The sequence below is a fragment of the Pelodiscus sinensis genome, chromosome 23 (assembly GCF_049634645.1).
Source record: "Pelodiscus sinensis isolate JC-2024 chromosome 23, ASM4963464v1, whole genome shotgun sequence".
Classification (NCBI taxonomy): Eukaryota; Metazoa; Chordata; order Testudines; family Trionychidae; genus Pelodiscus; species Pelodiscus sinensis.
Window position 1 is genome coordinate 23,601,287 of NC_134733.1, and position 16,563 is coordinate 23,617,849.

The 16,563-nt window shown below is 49.8% G+C and overlaps 1 protein-coding gene across 11 annotated transcripts in view; it reads left to right on the forward strand.

The window, feature by feature from the left end:
* The window catches only part of KCNAB2 (potassium voltage-gated channel subfamily A regulatory beta subunit 2), a 114,482-nt gene that overhangs the window by 1,644 nt on the left and 96,275 nt on the right, over positions 1-16,563 (forward strand). The window lies entirely within an intron of this gene.

Genomic DNA, 16,563 nt, shown 5'->3' on the forward strand with positions numbered 1-16,563 from the left:
AGCCCTGGACCTCCGCCCCATTCCCATCCAACCACCCCTCCCGCAGCTTCCCACGCCTCTCTCGGTGTCTCAGACCAGCTACAGTTGTCAGGAAATAACTGGCTTTGCACCTGCTGAGTTCTGCCATGTTTCGGATGCCAGACCGACTCGCGCTCAGATGTGTGTCACGCATGAGCTGGCACAGCAGTGTCACCGCAGGCTTCCCTGACAGTCATTTCACTGGCCCTTTGCTCCATGCTAGGTGGAATTTGTGTGATGAACAGTGTGGTAATTCAAGTGCACAAGGGGACGGAGTTAAGATTGCAGTAAAAATGATCACTGAATTTTCTGACAGTTGGAATTAAACTCACACCTGTAAACTCACACCTTTAATGTTGGGTTAAATGAGGCCTGTGTGTGTTAATTAACAAATGTCTTCCTATTTGAAATCTGCATTATTTAAGTTCATCCAAAATCTTAGTAGTTGTTGATGTATAGGCCGAAAAGTCACTATTTTTTAAAGCTATTTGTAATTTGCGGGGCAGTTGTTTCTCTTACCAAGCAACGGAAAGCTCTGAACACGGAAATTAGGGGTTGGGGGGGATAGAAAATTAAAGCATGGGGACCTTTAGTCATTAGGGCTGGGGTGAGTCAATAGGTGGATCATGAGTCAAATATGCATTGCCAGATGCTTTTGAATGGACCAGGAAATCTTTTTATTTACTTATTATTGTGGTGATGTCAAAATTGTGTCTGTAGGGTCTGGACCTTGTCCAAGAAATTTGGACCTTGACATAAAGTAATTTACTTACCCCTTGGTAGACGGGAGCAGCCCCCTGTTCATGGCAGGGGGGGCAGTTGCTCCAGCCCCCACTGGTTACCTGGAACCAATAAGCATCACCAGTTAAGGGCGATCGATGTTAACCGGTTACTCTTTCAGAGCCCTAGTTGTTAAGTATTTGGATTATTGTGGCCGATATAGGATCAAAGCCCCAGGGTGCTGGGCTTTGTACAAACGTGTAAAAACAAGAGTTCCTGCCCTAAATAGCTTACAGTATCACGGATACTTTAACAGGGTCCAAAAAAGAACTGGATACATTCATGGAGGTTAGGCCCATCAATGGCTATTAGCCAGGATGGGTAGGAACGGTGTCCCTGGCCTCTGTTTGCCAGGGGCTGGGAATGGGCGACAGGGGAGGGTTCACATATGATTCCCTGTTCTGTTCTGGGGCACCTGGCATTGGCCACTGTCGGAGGACAAGACACTGGGCTGGATGGACCTTTGGTCTGACGCAGTCTGGCTGTTCTTATGGATAGGCTGAAGAAGAGTTAGCAGGAGTAAACTGTAATTTAGCCTCTAAAGTGTCAGGGAGTAGCTACAGCAAAGAATAGATGCCGTGAACAAGTGCGTACATAAAAATATGTAAATAAAAACTATGGAAAGGGGGGTGGAAATAATGCCGTACGTTACCATTAGATACTTTGTGTCTGTCTGTGTTGTACATTTCAGTGGAAGATGCTGCTCCTGCTCTGTCAAACCAGAGTCCTTTGCTCCTCTGCCCCTCGCAGAACAGGCCGGTGTGGAACCTGTCACGTTCAGGACGGGGTAGCAGGACTGGCTCAGTTGGCTTGGGGCTCCTTCCCTGTGGCTGAAATGGAGCCGGAGTCTCTGCCGAGCTGCCCCAGGTAGCTCATCGGACGTGTGTGTTCAGCATAGGGATGTGAAAGGTTAACTGGTGGGGGCTGGAGCAGCCTGCTGCCCACTGCAGGAAGGGGGCTGCTGCCCCCTGGGTGAAGCAGCCACTGCCCATGGTGGTCCCAGCCCAGTCTGCTGTGGGTAGAGGCGCTTGACCTTGGGTGAGGTAGCCCCCACCCGTGCTGGGCCCAACTTGGCCCAGGCGTGCATCAGGCAGGGGGCTGCTCCAGCCCCGCTTGGCTGTAGCAGCCGGTCCGCATGCCTCTGTTTACTTGGTTAACCAGCTAACTGGTTAAACTTTATGGTTATCTAATTAAACAGGATTTTACATCCCTGGTTCAACATAGAGAAGTTACTAGGAGCCAGAAAGGGAGCTCCGAGTGCAACAAGGCTGCTTGGATATGGCTTAAATGGGGAAAAAATGCTACTTTGTCTCCTACGTTCCTAGATTCCAAAGCCAGAAGAGACCCATCTGATCATCCAGCCTGACCTGTGGCTTCCCCAAGCTCCCTTCTCTCGCCAGAAATACTCTGGTGACTGAGGCTGCTCTGGTTTGGCTTTCACTTGAGAGCTAAGCTGCAAGGCTCCAGTCCTTCCGGGAAAGCTGAGTTTTATTTGGTTTTTGGTTTTTAGAGAAGGGAAATAACCAGCCACTAAGAGGAAAGGCAACAAAGCTTTTGCTGGGATCATGCCTATGGCACATCGACACTGCACCCTCCTTGCAGGGGTGTGGAGAGCACGTAAATTGTACCTTCCCCAGCCCCAGTATAAATTTCCCCTGTGGTGATGAAAGGCTCCAACGCTGAACTAAAAATAGCCGTGTGGATGGCAGAGAGCTGCTTTGGGAATAGAGACGGGCCCATCTGTCTTTCTACAGGCCCAAGTTTTGCCTCTGCCAGCATCTCTGCTATTGTCACAGGGAAAAGCTCTGGCACCTGCCACCGCTGGAACTTTGCACTGACGGATGTAGCTACACACCAGCTTGTACCTGGGCCTACCCTGTGTGCCATCGCCCACAGTATGCCGTGTGGACATAGTCCCACTGTGAGCAATCTCACTGTGCTTCCATTCATTGACCTACGGCGGCTCCTCTTTTGCCCTGTTTCACCGGGCAGCTCCCCAGCCCCATTCTGGCCTGCAGTGGTACCTTGCAGGATCATTGTTCTGCCACGTTGAAATTAGCATATGTGCATGGATAGCTGGTGTCCCAGCCATTGGGGGAAGCTAGCCCCCAGCCCCTCCCAGTCTGCCTGAGGCCCCGCCGCCTCTGCAGGATGCTGGAACACTGCCACCATGGTGCTGAGCGGCCGGTTGGCACAGTCCGGGCAGCCAGCACAGCCCCGGCATCTGCCGCCTAAGTCCCCATGGCAGGCTGGCCAGCTCCAGCCAGCATGGGGCAAGGCAGAGCATGGATGGGGCCATGCCAGACTGTTTGGAGAGGCACAGCCTTTGATACCCACCACCCCATCCAGGGGAAGTCTTTCAGCCACAGAAGCGCACCCTAAGCAGTGGCTGTGCAGGTTTCCCCATGTAGCTCTGAGAATCTGTCTCTATCCAGATTGAGCATGCCCAGGAGGGATTCCTCGCTCAGTAGAAGAAATGCTAGCTCAACAGGAAGAGTGCGAGGTGGCTCTGAATAAAGCAGCTGTTCCTTCGGGGCTGCGGCAGGACAGGAAGGATGTGAGCTGGAAAGAGCTCGCTGATTTCACAGAGAATGCCCAGGAACGTTTGAGATCCCAGCTGGTATGGAGCTGGGCAGTCCCTGCGGTCCTTCTAATTTTGTTCAGCTGCTAAACTCTTGCCGCCACATGTAGTAAAGCTGAGACAACCCAGAGCCAGGTTAAGTAAGGTCCCGCGTGAAGGGCTCTGAATTGTGAAATAGAATCCTGATTTTTCATGATACAGTCAAAAATCAGGGCTGGATTTGACCCTGTAAACTACTGGTTCAAGTCTGTATATCCTATTCCATCAGTCCCTGGAATTAGCCCACCCTAGATTAATTATCTGTGGTGGTGAAAACATATTAATTAGCAACGCAGTGTAAATGCAGAGGTAGACTGTATCATGCAAATTTTATCTTTGCATCGTACTAAAAATGTGAGGAACAGTGACTCCCGGCTAACACTGATGCAGGCAAACTGTGCTGTTGCACTTCTATAGTCAGATCTTGTTCAGGGCTAGCAATCATTCCTCTAGCTCCCATTGTTAACAGTGTCTGGCGTAAGGAGGAGAATATGTTGGTTTTCTAAAAATAATACAGAAATAAACCGGTGTTTGGGAATTACTCCACGTGGTGGAAGGAATCTGTTTATTGTTGTAAGCAGGGCTCGACAAGTGGCAGTGAGCCCCGCTCACCAGCTGTGTGGTTTGGCACGGTGCGCATGTGCAGACCGCGCTGCGCATGCGCTGACTGCGCTGGGCCGCCTTGTAATCTACTCGCCACGAGTGAGTGAATTACTCTAATTGTCGAGCCCTGGTTGTAAGTATCATAGAATCATAGAACACTAGAACTGGAAGGAACTAGAACGCGAGAGGTCATCAAGTCCCGTTCCCTGCCCTCATGGCAGGACCAAGTACCATCTAGATTATCCCGGACAGGTGTCTAACGCACTCTTACATTTCGGTGATGGAGATTCCACAACCTCCCGAAGCAGTTTATTCCAGTGTTTAACCACCCTGACAGGAAGTTTTTTCTAATGTTGAACCTAAACCTCCCTTGCTGCAATTTAAGCCCATTGCTTCTTGTCCTGTCCTCAGAGGTGAAGGAAAACAATTTTTCTCCCTCCTCCTTGTGACACCCTTCTACTTGAAAGCTGTTATCATGTCCCCTCTCTTAGTCTTCTGTTTTCCAAACTAAACAAACCCAATTTTTTCAGTCTTCCCTCATAGCTCATGTTCCCTAGACCTTCAGTCATTCCTGTTGCTCTTGTCTGGACCTTCTCTAATTTGTCCACATCTTTCCTGAAATGTGGTACCCAGAACTGGACACAAGACTCCAGTTGAGGCCTGATCAGCGCAAAGTAGAGCGGAAGAATTACTTCTAGTGTCTTGCTCACAACACTCCTGTTAATGCATCCTAGAATGATGTTTGCCTCTTTTTTCAATAGTGTCACACTGTTGACTCATATTTAGCTCCTGGTCAACAATGACCCCTAGATGCCTTTCTGCAACACTCTTTCCTAGACAGTCACTTCCCATTCTGTATGTGTGAAACGGATTGTTCCTTCCTAAGTGGAGCACTTTGCATTTGTCCTTGTTAAACTTCATTCTTGTTACTTTAGACCATTTCTCCTGTTTGTCCAGATCATTTTGAATTTTCACCCTACCCTCCAAAGCAGTGCAACCCCTCCCAGCTTGGTATCCTCTGCAAACTTAATAAGTACAGGCAGTCCCCGAGTTACGCGGATCCGACTTATGTCGGATCCGCAGTTACGAATGGGGCTTTTCTCACCCCGGAGGACGGGAGCGGCGGGACGCCCAGATGAGCCACGGTCCCGCCGCCCGCGTTCTCCGGGGAGAGAAAAGCTGCTCCCTGTCTCCTTGGTCTGGTGGTCAGACCAGGGAGACGGGGAGCAAAGCCTCGGAGGATGCCCGCAGCGGGACAGCCGCGGCGCGCCTGGACTGTCCCGCTGCAGGCGTCCTCTGCAGCTTTGTTTCGCATCTCCCTGGTCTGCTGGGCGGGGGGACGCAGCTAGTGCCCCCTCCCCTCCAGCAGACCAGGCTTTTCTGCCCACGACGCCTGGGGTAGAGCAGCTGGGGCGCTGCTGGGTTGGTCCCGCAGCGCTGCTCCTCGGCGCAACTGGACCAACCCGGCAGCACCCCAGCTGCTCTGCCCCAGGCGTCCTGATTCAGCCGCTGCTGGTCAGTTTCAGCAGCAGCTGAATCAGGACGCCTGGGGCAGAGCAGCTGGGGTGCTGCTGGGTTGCTCCAGTAGCGCCGAGGAGCGGCGCTACTGGAGCAACCCAGCAGCACCCCAGCTGCTCTGCCCCAGGTGTCCCCAAGTCAGCCGCTGCTGAAACTGACCAGCTGCTGACTACAGTAAGCCCGAGGCAGAGTTGCTCTGCCCCCGGCTTCCTGGAATCAGCCGCTGATCAGTTTCAGCAGCAGCTGACTTGGGGATGCCTGGGGTTCTTAAGTTGAATCTGTATGTAAGTCAGAACTGGCATCCAGATTCAGCCGCTGTTGAAACTGATCAGTTTCAGCAGCGGCTGAATCTGGACGCCAATTCCGACTTACATACAGATTCAACTTAAGAACAAACCTCCAGTCCCTATCTTGTACGTAACCCGGGGACTGCCTGTATACGCTCTATGCCATTGTCTAAATCATTGATGAAGATATTGAATAGAACCGGTCCCAAAACAGACCCTGTGGAACCTTACTTGTTATGCCCTTCCAGCATGACTGTGAACCATTAATAACTACTCCCTGAGAATGGTTATCCAGCCGGTTATGCGACCACCTTATAGTAGCCTCATCTAGGTTGTGTTTCCCTAGTTTATCGATAAGAAAGTCATGAGAGACCATATCTAATGCTTTAATAAAGTCTAGGTATACCACATCCACCACTTCTTCCTTATCCACAAGGCTTGATATCCTATCAAAGAAAGCTATCCAATTGGTTTGACGTGATTTGTTCTTTACAAATCCATGCTGTGTGTTCCCTATCACCTTATTATCTTCCAGATGTTTGCAGATGGATTCCTTAATTACTTGCTCCATTATCTTCCCTGCACAGAAGTTAAATTGACTGGTCTATAGTTTCCTGGGTTGTTCTTATTTCCCTTTTTATAAATGGGCACAATATTTGCCCTTTTCCAGTCTTCTGGAATCTCTCCCGATTTCCATGACTTTTCAAAGCTAAAAGCTCAGACACCTCCTCTGTCAGCTCCTTGAGTATTCTAGGATGCATTTCATCAGGCCCTCGTGACTTGGAGACATCTCACTTTTCTAAGTCATTTTTAACTTGTTCTTTTCCTATTTTAACTTCTAAAGCTACCTCATTTCCCCTGGCATTTGTTATGTTAGGCATCCAGTCATCACCAACCTTCTAGACGAGAACTGAAGCAAAGAAGCCATTAAGCACTTCTGCCATTTCTCAAGTTTTCTGTTATTGTTTCTCCCTCTTCATTGAGTAATAGGCCTACCGTGTCCTTGGTCTTCCTCTTGCTTCTAATATATTTGTAAAATGTTTTCTTGTTACCTTTTATGTTTCTAACTAGATTGAGCTCATTTTGTGCCTTTGCCTCTCTAATTTTGCTTATATTTATCCTTTGTAATTTGACTTAGTTTCCACTTTTTATAAGACTCCTTTTTCATCTTTAGATCATTTAAGATCTCCTGGTTAAGCCAAGGCAGTCTCTTGCCAGACTTCCAATTTTTCCTGTGTGGTGGAATAGTTTGCTTTTGGGCCTTTAATAATGTCCCTTTGAAAAACTGCCAACCGTTTGCAGCTGTTTTTCCTTTTAGTCTTGTTTCCCAAGGGACCTTACCTACCAGCTCTCTGAGTTTACTAAAATCTGTTTTCCTGAAATCCACTGTCTCTATTTTGCTGTTCTCCCTTCTACCATTCCTTAGAATCATGAACTCTGTGATTTCATGATCACTTTCTCCCATGCTGCCTTCCACTTTAAAATTTTCACCCAGTTCCTCCCTATTTGTTAAAATCAAATCAAGAACAGCTTCCCTCTTAGTAGCTTTCTCAACCTTCTGAAATAAAATGTTGTCTCCAATGCAGTCCAAGAACTTGTTGGATAATCTGGGCCCTGCTGTGTTAGTTTCCCAACAGATGTCCGGACAGTTGAAGTCCCCCATCACCAACAAGTCCTGCACTTTGGATGATTGTATTGGTACTTTGTTGGTACTGTCAGGGATAGTACTTGGTCCTGCTGTGAAGGCAGGGGACTGGACTTGATGACCTTTCAAGGTCCCTTCCAGTTCTAGGAGATAGGCATCTTCATTCATTTACTTGTTTAAAAAAGTTTCATCCATCCCTTCTGCCTAGGTAGATGGGCTGTAGTAGGCCCCTAGCATGACATCACCCTTGGTTTTTACTCCTTTTATCCTAACCCAGAGACTCTCAACAAGTCTGTCTGTTATGGGATACTTGATGTAAGTGAACAGAATTGTGGGATGACCATGATATATTCAGTTAACATGACTTCCCACCACCCATGTGTATAAAGTATATTACATTAACACCATGCAATTAAAAACTGTTAATGTATGCCCTGTCCAACTTGCATCAGCTAACACTAGTATCCTGCTGTAAGGTAGTGTAAGGATGACAGTATTAAGCATTTCTATACTGTGCCCTGCCAAACTTTAGCATAGGATATTGCCCGTCTAGTCAAACCAACAGGCGGGTGTACTGTATTGAGAAAGACAAGGCAGCCCATGCAAATAAGTGTGGCGAGTTGGGGGTGAAAACGGAGTCCTTTCTGCTTCTTGACATTCCTCTTCCACTTATGTTGCCCACGCAATCCCAGCATCCCAGTACGAACACCTCCTGATGTGTAAAGGCAGAATCCCCATCCTGGGGCCTGCATCCCTGAAATGAGGGGTTTAACGTGCAGTTAATCTCATCGAGATGTTTCCGGGGAGATGTGGCGGGTTCTTTGCCACTGGCAGGGTCGCCCACGTGGAAGGGCAGCTGCTATCTGACCAGAGCAGGTGGCAGGGTTCGTCTGTTGTCAGACCCTACATAGGGGGTGTCTGTGAGGGGGATATTTTTGCCAAGTCATGTTAGCCACTGGCGCTAACTGAGTGTGGAGTGTGTCTAGCCCAGAGGTTCCTCAGCAAACACAACAGATAGGCAAGCTTGGCTCTGATGGTTGATTGACACTCTACATCGGTAATGGGCAACCGAGGCTAGTGAGTGGGCGGCATGAATGGCCCTCCGTCGTCTCAGTGGGCCACACAATTGTCGTGAGTAAGTCAGTCTCCCGGGAGAGGGTCAGTTCGTTAACTGCGCTTGCGTACCTAGAATTTATGGGGTGTGCTGATTGAACCGTGGCAGCGCTGATTGGCTGTGAGACCCGTGCGCTCCCTCTGCATCCAGTGGTGTGTAACCCGCATCCATGTACCCTTGCTTTACCTGTGGGTCACTTGAGTAACCCGGATAGGAAAAACCGACATGGGTGGAAACCTGTGGAAACTGGCAACCGTGCTAACGGTGTACAAAATGTCTCGTGGGCCATACACTGAGCAGCAATGAGCCACATACAGCCCACAAGCCACTGGCCACCCACCACCGCTCTCTGTGCACAGAGAAAGTATAAAAGGTGTCTGGCCACCTTCTTCCACCTGAGCTATGTCTACACAGCAACGTGATTTTGAAATAGCTTAGTCCGCGTCTACACAGCCAGCGGTTAGACTACACAGTCTACACAGTCAAGCTGGAGGACTTCTTACTCCGACTCCTGGAACCCTCATTGTACAAGGAGGAAGGGAAGTCGGAGGAAGAGTCGGTTTCAAAATAAGTGCTGTGTAGAGAGTGCCAAAGCTCGAAATGAGCTATTTCTAAATATGCTACGTAATTGACATCGTTCAATTTGCATAGCTCATTTCGAGTTAAGCCTGCAATTTGCATAGCTCATTTCGAGTTAAGCCTGCAATTTGCATAGCTCATTTCGAGTTAAGCCCGCTGTGTAGATGCGCCCCTCATGTTTGAATGGCTTTTGTAGAGCCTGCTGTCCGGTATTTTTTTTTAAACAATCTGGCAACCCTACAAGTGAGCTGGGCAGTCGGCAGGGGCTGCCAATTGGTTAGGACTGGCCTTGCCACTCCCCCCACCCCCGGGCCAATCGGCTTGGAGACGGGGAGGGGAGCGTGTGACGTCTCCTCCCACCCTGCAAGGGGCTCAGCACTTAAAGTCAACGGCCAGCTGCTGCTCTACTGGTGGTTGACTCTAAGTGCTGCACTCCCTTGCAGGGCAGGGGCAGGGAGAAGAGACTTCACGTGCTCCCCCTCCCCAGGCCTTGCTTGACCTGGGGCTAGCAGGGGGACCATGCAAAGTCTCCTCCCACTGCCAGGAGTGTGGGTACCTAGAGGGAACTGCCAGCTATTCGGAAAAGCTCGTGGTTCTCTTGCGGGGAGGGGCAAAGACTTTGTGCGCTCCCCACCCCCAGACCAATCAGGGTATGTGGGTGGGGAAGCACGGAAGTGTCCTGGCCCCGCCCCTTCTGCCTGAGGCCCCGCCCCTTCCAGGGCAGCCCAGGGCCACTTCAAAAATTTCTGATGTGTCCCCCGGTCAAAAATGATTGCCCACCCCTGATCTAGACCATCCCTGAGAGGTGTCTGTCCAACCTGCTCTTAAATCTCTCCAGCGATGTAGACTCCACAACCTCCCTAGGCAATTTATTCCAGTGCTTCACCACCCTGACAGGTAGGAAGTTTTTTCCTAATGCCAACAAGTGGCTCGTTATCTGCTCCAAAGCAAACCGGGGCTGAGGTTTTTTAATGCAGGTTATTCCGTGGCACGCTCAGATCCGTGCTTGGAAAAATACTGTCTCGGGAGAGAAGAAACTGCCCACCCCTGCTGCATCTGCCATGAAGGCTGCTCCCGGGGCTGACCCTGAGCTTGCTGTGTAAGGGGCTGCGTTGGTTATTCTTTTGCCCGAGACATGGAATGAATCAGCAACCTCCGGCGTGCAGCTTGGAGGGGAGCAGGTGTCAGGAGGCGGTTGGAAAGCTGACACTGAGGCTTGCCGTCTTTTAAGTGGTTTCATCCAAAAAGGTTTTAACATCTTGGCAAGCCGGGCTCCTCGCTGGTTAACAAGCAATGCCTCTGGCCTGCAGCAGGAGCAGAACCTGCGCACAAAGCTTCAGGCGGGGCGGAGAGAAAAGAGCTGCATACCGTGAACGGTGCCTGTGAGGGAGTGGGGGCCTGTGAGGGAGTGGGGGAGTCGGGTGCAGCAGCAACGCGCAAGAATTTGGGACAGGAAGTGAAGGAGGCCTCTGTGCAAATGCAATGGAGAGGAAGTTAAGCCAGCCGAATGTAATTACTTGGGTTGGAATGTGTCCTGGACCATGCACCTGGTAATGGGACTGTCCGATAAGTCTAAGCTAGTCACTTCCCCCACCCTTGCCTCTATCAGAGAGAGGCAGCAAGGGAGGGGGAGCAGGAGCCAATGCTGGGGGAAGCCACCTTAAAAGCTGGTTCCCCCCAGCACTGTCTCCATGGGAGGCAGGGGGGTAGAGGCGCAGCAGGAAACAGCACGTGAGGGGACTGACGCGGTCTCTCTTGCACCGCTTCTGCTGCGATTCCGCTTTTGAAATGTACAAGAGCCCCATTTCAAAGGCTCAGGGACCGTGGGGCCAGCGGGAGTCCCCCCATGGGAGTCCCCCACTGTCCCCACTCTCCCTGCGGGGCTTCTGGTAGGGCTCTTGCTATAGTTCAAAGGTGGAGGCACCCTTAGGGTGTGTCTAGACGACATGGCTCCGTCGACGGAGCCGTGTAGATTAGTCAGGACAGCAAAGGGAAATGAAGCCGCGATTTAAATAATCGTGGCTTCGTTTAAATCAAAATGGCCGCGCTGTGCCGATCAGCTGATTGTCGGCTCAGCGCGCAGTCTAGACGGGGATCTGCCGACCCCAGAACTCTTCGTTGGCAGATCCTTTATGGCTTGTGAAACGAGGCTTACAGGATTTGCTGTCGAAGGGTTCCGGGGTCGGCAGATCCCCGTCTAGACTGCACCGCTGAGCCGACAATCAGCTGATTGATTGGCACAGCGCGGCGGCCATTTTGATTTAAATGAAGCCGCGATTATTTAAATCGCGGCTTCATTTCCCTTTGCCGAGTAAACTCATCTACATGGCTCCATCGACAGAGCCATGTAGTTTAGACGTACCCTTATAGACTAATCAGATGGAAATCCTATTGACTATTGATTAGTTAATTAATCTAAATTTCACATCTCTAATGGGAAGTACCATGTGGTCAATAATTACAAGAGGAAAAGACCTCGTCTTTTCTACTTCTCTAAAAGTCGAATCTGATTTAAAAAAACAAAACAAAAACCATGTTTAGCAGGAAAGCTGTAGTGTGATTGACCAGATTAACCTAAAAACAAGCTTACTCTGCATATCTTGGGGCAGCTCTGGACACCTTTGGGATCTGAAATGCTCAGGGTGCTGATTTTGAAAGACGTGTGGCGTCACTTTTTATGTAGTTCCTTGTTTACAGGTGCGTGGGTAGGAAGATTGGCAGAACAATACTGAAACACATCAGATCTGCTAGATCAATATGCTGCTTGTGCAAGTTTACTGAAGAAACAAAGCTGCATTGCTGATGCTAGCAAAATGGTCCTTACAGTTATTGGGTTTTTTGTTACCTTGTTTATCCCTCCTGTCATATTCCTAGTTGTCTAAAACTTTTGCTGTTGAGGGAGAAATCTTATAATTACTCTGTAGTTTATGAAATACTTTAGAAATAGAAATAGTTTATGAAACACACAAACCTGTAAGGGAAAATTGTAACCTGCCTGGGCAATCAATGCATTTAAAAGTAGCCATTCTTCTACAAAGGAATTTCACCAGCCAATTAAAAAGGGAGGATGAGAAATTGACCGTCATATGCAAATTGGACAGTTTCCCTGGGCTTGAACAAAGACGTTTACTGGATGTCTCATTATAAAGCCAGTCTCCCCTGCCCTTAACACCTTATTTTTACATAAAAAGCTAAGAATGGGACTCTACCAGCCCACTCAATTAGCCTCATTGGCACAATTGACAGGCACCTTCTTTTCCTGTTATAAAATACTTGGTTTTGGTTATTCCTCTCCAGCTTATCTGAGGAAGTGGGTTTTGCCCACAGAGGCTCATGATACTTCTCTAGTTTTGTTAGTCTCGAAGGTGCCACAGGGCTGCTTGTTTTTCAGTAGTTTGCTGATCTTAAGTTTAAATGAATTTAGCAAAATGTTATGTCGAAGTGGGAAGGGAGGCTAGTTTAGCGTAAGGATGTGTCTAAAGCTGCGTGCCTTTAAACAGCGAGGAAGTCCGAGGGTCGTAGAGTGGAGTGAGGAGCTTCGAAGGGGCCTGAGGAAAATGCACAGATTTGCCCTTAATATTCCCTCCTTGGCTTTATTCTTTCCACACCAGTGTCTGTCTGGCCCACAGTTTTATCACCCTCAAAAGGCCGGCCTTCTTTCTTTGGTATTCCCCCCCCTTAGCTTCCTTAACACTGCAGAAACTAGGGGTACGTCTACACTGCACACTTAGGGTACGTCTAGACTACAGGCTTTTGTTGACAGAAGTTTTGTCGACAGATACTGTCGACAAAGCTTCTGTTGACAAAGAGCGTCTAGACGACATCCAGTTCTGTTGACAAAGCAAGCCGCTTTGTCGGCATGAAAGTGTAGATGCAAAGGACGGTGTAGGTGCTATAATGCCTTCTGTTGACAGAACTGTCGACAAAAGGCGTTATTCCTCATAATGAGGCGTTATTCCTCATTATGTCAACAGAACTTAGCGGCAGTGTAGATGCAGGTATAGTTTTGTTGACAAAACCCTGTAGTCTAGACATACCCTTATTCCAAAACAGCATATCTACACTGCAGGGAAGCCTGAAAATGAGTCCGAGGCTGGCTTCCCTAATGTAGACGTGCTATCTCGATTTAGAGCCCCAGGAGGCACTGGGGAGGAATAACTTAGAATGGCCCTGGTGAGGGGCTATTTCAAAATAGCAGCAGTGGAGCATCTACACACACCTCATTTCAAAATAGCTATTTTGGAACAGGCGTTATTCTTCACAGAATGAGGTTTACAGATTTCGGAATATGCCGTCTGTTACGGAATGGCTGTATAGACACTTGCATTGTTATTTTGAAATAATGCTAGTTATCTCAAAGTAACGTTGCAGTGTAGACACACCCTTGCTTTTTTTAAAAAAGGGAATGTTTAAAAAAAAACCCAGAAAACGATCCTCAACTATCAGCTGATTTGTGTGGGATGGGTGGAGCTTCTTATAACGTGCGCATCCTTTCTCCACCTGCAGTCAGTCCCGTTTCACGGCTGGGTGTTCGGGAATCAGTAGCCAGTCTGTAACGCTGGGGCAGCAGGAAGCCAGGAGACAGCTCTCACACGTCCCTCATTTCAAGGACCGTTAGTCACTTTAATCCGAAAGTGACCTCTGTTCTGCACACACTTCTACTGAGGGGTTTTGTTACATCAGAGAGAGGCTCTTGAGACTGCAGTCTCAGATTGTTTTTGCCAAGGGGGTGACTCATGCAGCATTTTTAGGTGTCCTTTGTGTCCCTCGTTTTGGGTTTGTGTCACAGGTTGCGTTCTGCTTTGGGGCCTTGGCACGTTGTGATGTGTGAAGCCAGAGTTTCCCGTTCTGGTCTCTGACTCACCCTGATGTTAGGCATTTGAATTCAGCAGAAAGATGCAGGCGAGCTGCCGTTGTTGCGCTGTAGCAACGGGAGGGTCCTAGTGAGGGCCGGATGTTGGGGCAAGGCGTAGCGTTCTTGGAAGCCATGCCAAGGCAGGGATGCTGTCTGGGAAGATCCATTTGACAATGGTAAGGAAACGCAGGTGTTCCAGGGCCTTTCTCTTTTGTCTAGTGCATTTTTTTCTGAGGTAAATGCCAGCAAAACCCAGAGGAAAGTCCTATGTGCATGCTGCTGCAGTCAGAGCAATTACAGAGCTCCAGTGCTGCTAGGAGCTGGCTGGAGGAAGATGTACTTAGCTGACTTTCCAGGGGTGCAAACTAAAATGAATCTCGCCTTGGTAAGCTAGATCCAAGGGGAGGTCACAGCCTGGCCCCGGAAGCTGTGCAATGCACTCTCCAGCTGCTCTCCTGTTGGTTACAAATTTGGTGCTTGCAGAGAGACTGCAGGTCCCAGGATTCCATCGGGAACCGGGAGGAGATAGCTGACATCAGAATTCAGAGAGGTACTGTTACCTCGATATCGGTTCAATTCTCCCTGTCCCACTTAGGCCACGTCTGGATGACGGAGAAAATAAATGCTGAGGCAATCAATCTTCTGGCATTTGATATAGTGAGTCTAGTAAAGACCCACTAAATCGAGTGCTGAGGCTGTCCCCATCGACGCCGGAACTCCTGAGCCTTACGAGTAGTAAGGGAAGTCTACGGGAGCATTTCTCCCATCAACTTCCCGCTGTGAGGAAGACGCCAGAGCTCGGCTTAAGGCAGGGTGGGCAAAAGGCTGCCAGCGGGCCGGATCCAGTCCGCCAAACCACGGGATCTGGCCAGCAGCTGCCTCGCTGGGACCCTTAAGCACAGCGCAGCGACAGCTTCTTTAAATGTGGCAGCTCTAGTCTGGGAGCGAGGATGGTGGCTTTGTGCTCTGTCCCACCCCCAGCAAAATTTCTCATCTCCCATTGGCCAGTTTCCGACCAATAGCAGTTGAGAGATTTTTCTGGCAGCAGGGGCAACCAATGAAGCTTCCTCCCTCCCTCTTACCCTGCCTGGAGCAGAGCCACGTGCAGCAGCTTGGGACTGCAGCCTGCAGGTTCCTGCAGGGCTGCTGACTGGGAGCTGCCTAGGTAAGCGCCTCCCAGCCAGAGCCTGCCTCTGGCACCCAACTCCATCTCTTCCCCCCAACTACCTGCCCCATCCAAACCCTCTGTACCCCTTTCCCCCAGGTCACAACTCCCTCCCAGAGCCTGCACCCCTTCCTACACCCTTCTCCAGACCAGAATCCTCTCCGGAACCCCGACCTTCTCCCTGACCTTGCCCCCATTTCCCTGCCCCAAGCCATCACCCAAACCCTCTGCACTCCCTTCACCCAGGTCACAACTCCCTCCGGGTACGTCTACACTACAGCACTAATTCAAACTAACGGATCTAGACTAAAAAACTAGTTCGAATGAGCATTTTGCTAATTCGAACTAGCATGTCCACATTAAGTGGACCCTGAACCGGGCTTAAGGATGGCCGGAAGCAGTGCCGGCAGGGCATCAGAGGAGGACTTAGAGCGTGGAGATGCTGTCTCAGGCTAGCCGAGGGCTGCGCTTAAAGGGACCCGACCCCCACCACAGACAGACAGTTCTCAGGGGTGCCCCGCTTGCAAAGCAGTCCTGGCTTGGAGTGCCCGGACTACCCACACTGGGCACATCACAGCACTCGGCCATCAGCCCGACTGCACTTGCCGCAGGCTGCCATCTGGGGAGAGGGGGCAATCGGGGGGCTGCAGGAGAGGTTCCACCCCAAAAGCCCGCAGAGCCAGCCCAGTCCTCCCCATCGGGGGCGCGTACCCCATTCCTCCCTCACCTCCTTCCACTTACCCTTCCCTAGCCCCTTTTCTTGATGTACAAAATAAAGGACAATTGTGTTCAAAAATGGAATCTGTCTTTATTGAACAAAACTGGGGGAGACTGGGAAAAGGAGGTGGGAGAGAGGAAGAGAGAGGCTGGGAGAGGGGAGGGCAACTACAATGATCAGGGCTTGGGAACAGGTCCCATATGAAGAGAGGCTAAAGAGACTGGGACTTCTCAGCTTAGAAAAGAGGAGACGGAGGGGGAACAGGATAGAGGTCTCTAAAAGCAGGAGTTGGGTGGAGAAGGTGCATACAGAAAAGTTCTTCATTAGTTCCCATAAAGAAGGACTAGAGGACACCAAAGGAAAGGAATGGGTAGCAGGCTTCAAAGTAGTAACAGAAAGTTGTTCTTCACAAAGCAAAGAGTCAACCTGTGGAACTCCTTGCTGCAGGAAGCCGTGAAGGCTAGAACTAAAACAGAGTTTACAGGGAAGTGAGATCAAGTGATGGAGGTTGGGTCCATGGAGTGGTATTAGCCAGGGGGTAGGAGTGGTGTCCCTGCCCAAGGTTTGTGGAAGGCTGGAGAGGGATGGCACGAGACAAATGGCTTGGTCACTGTCTTCGGTCCATCCCCTCCAGGGTCCCTAGGGTTGGCTGCTGTCAGCA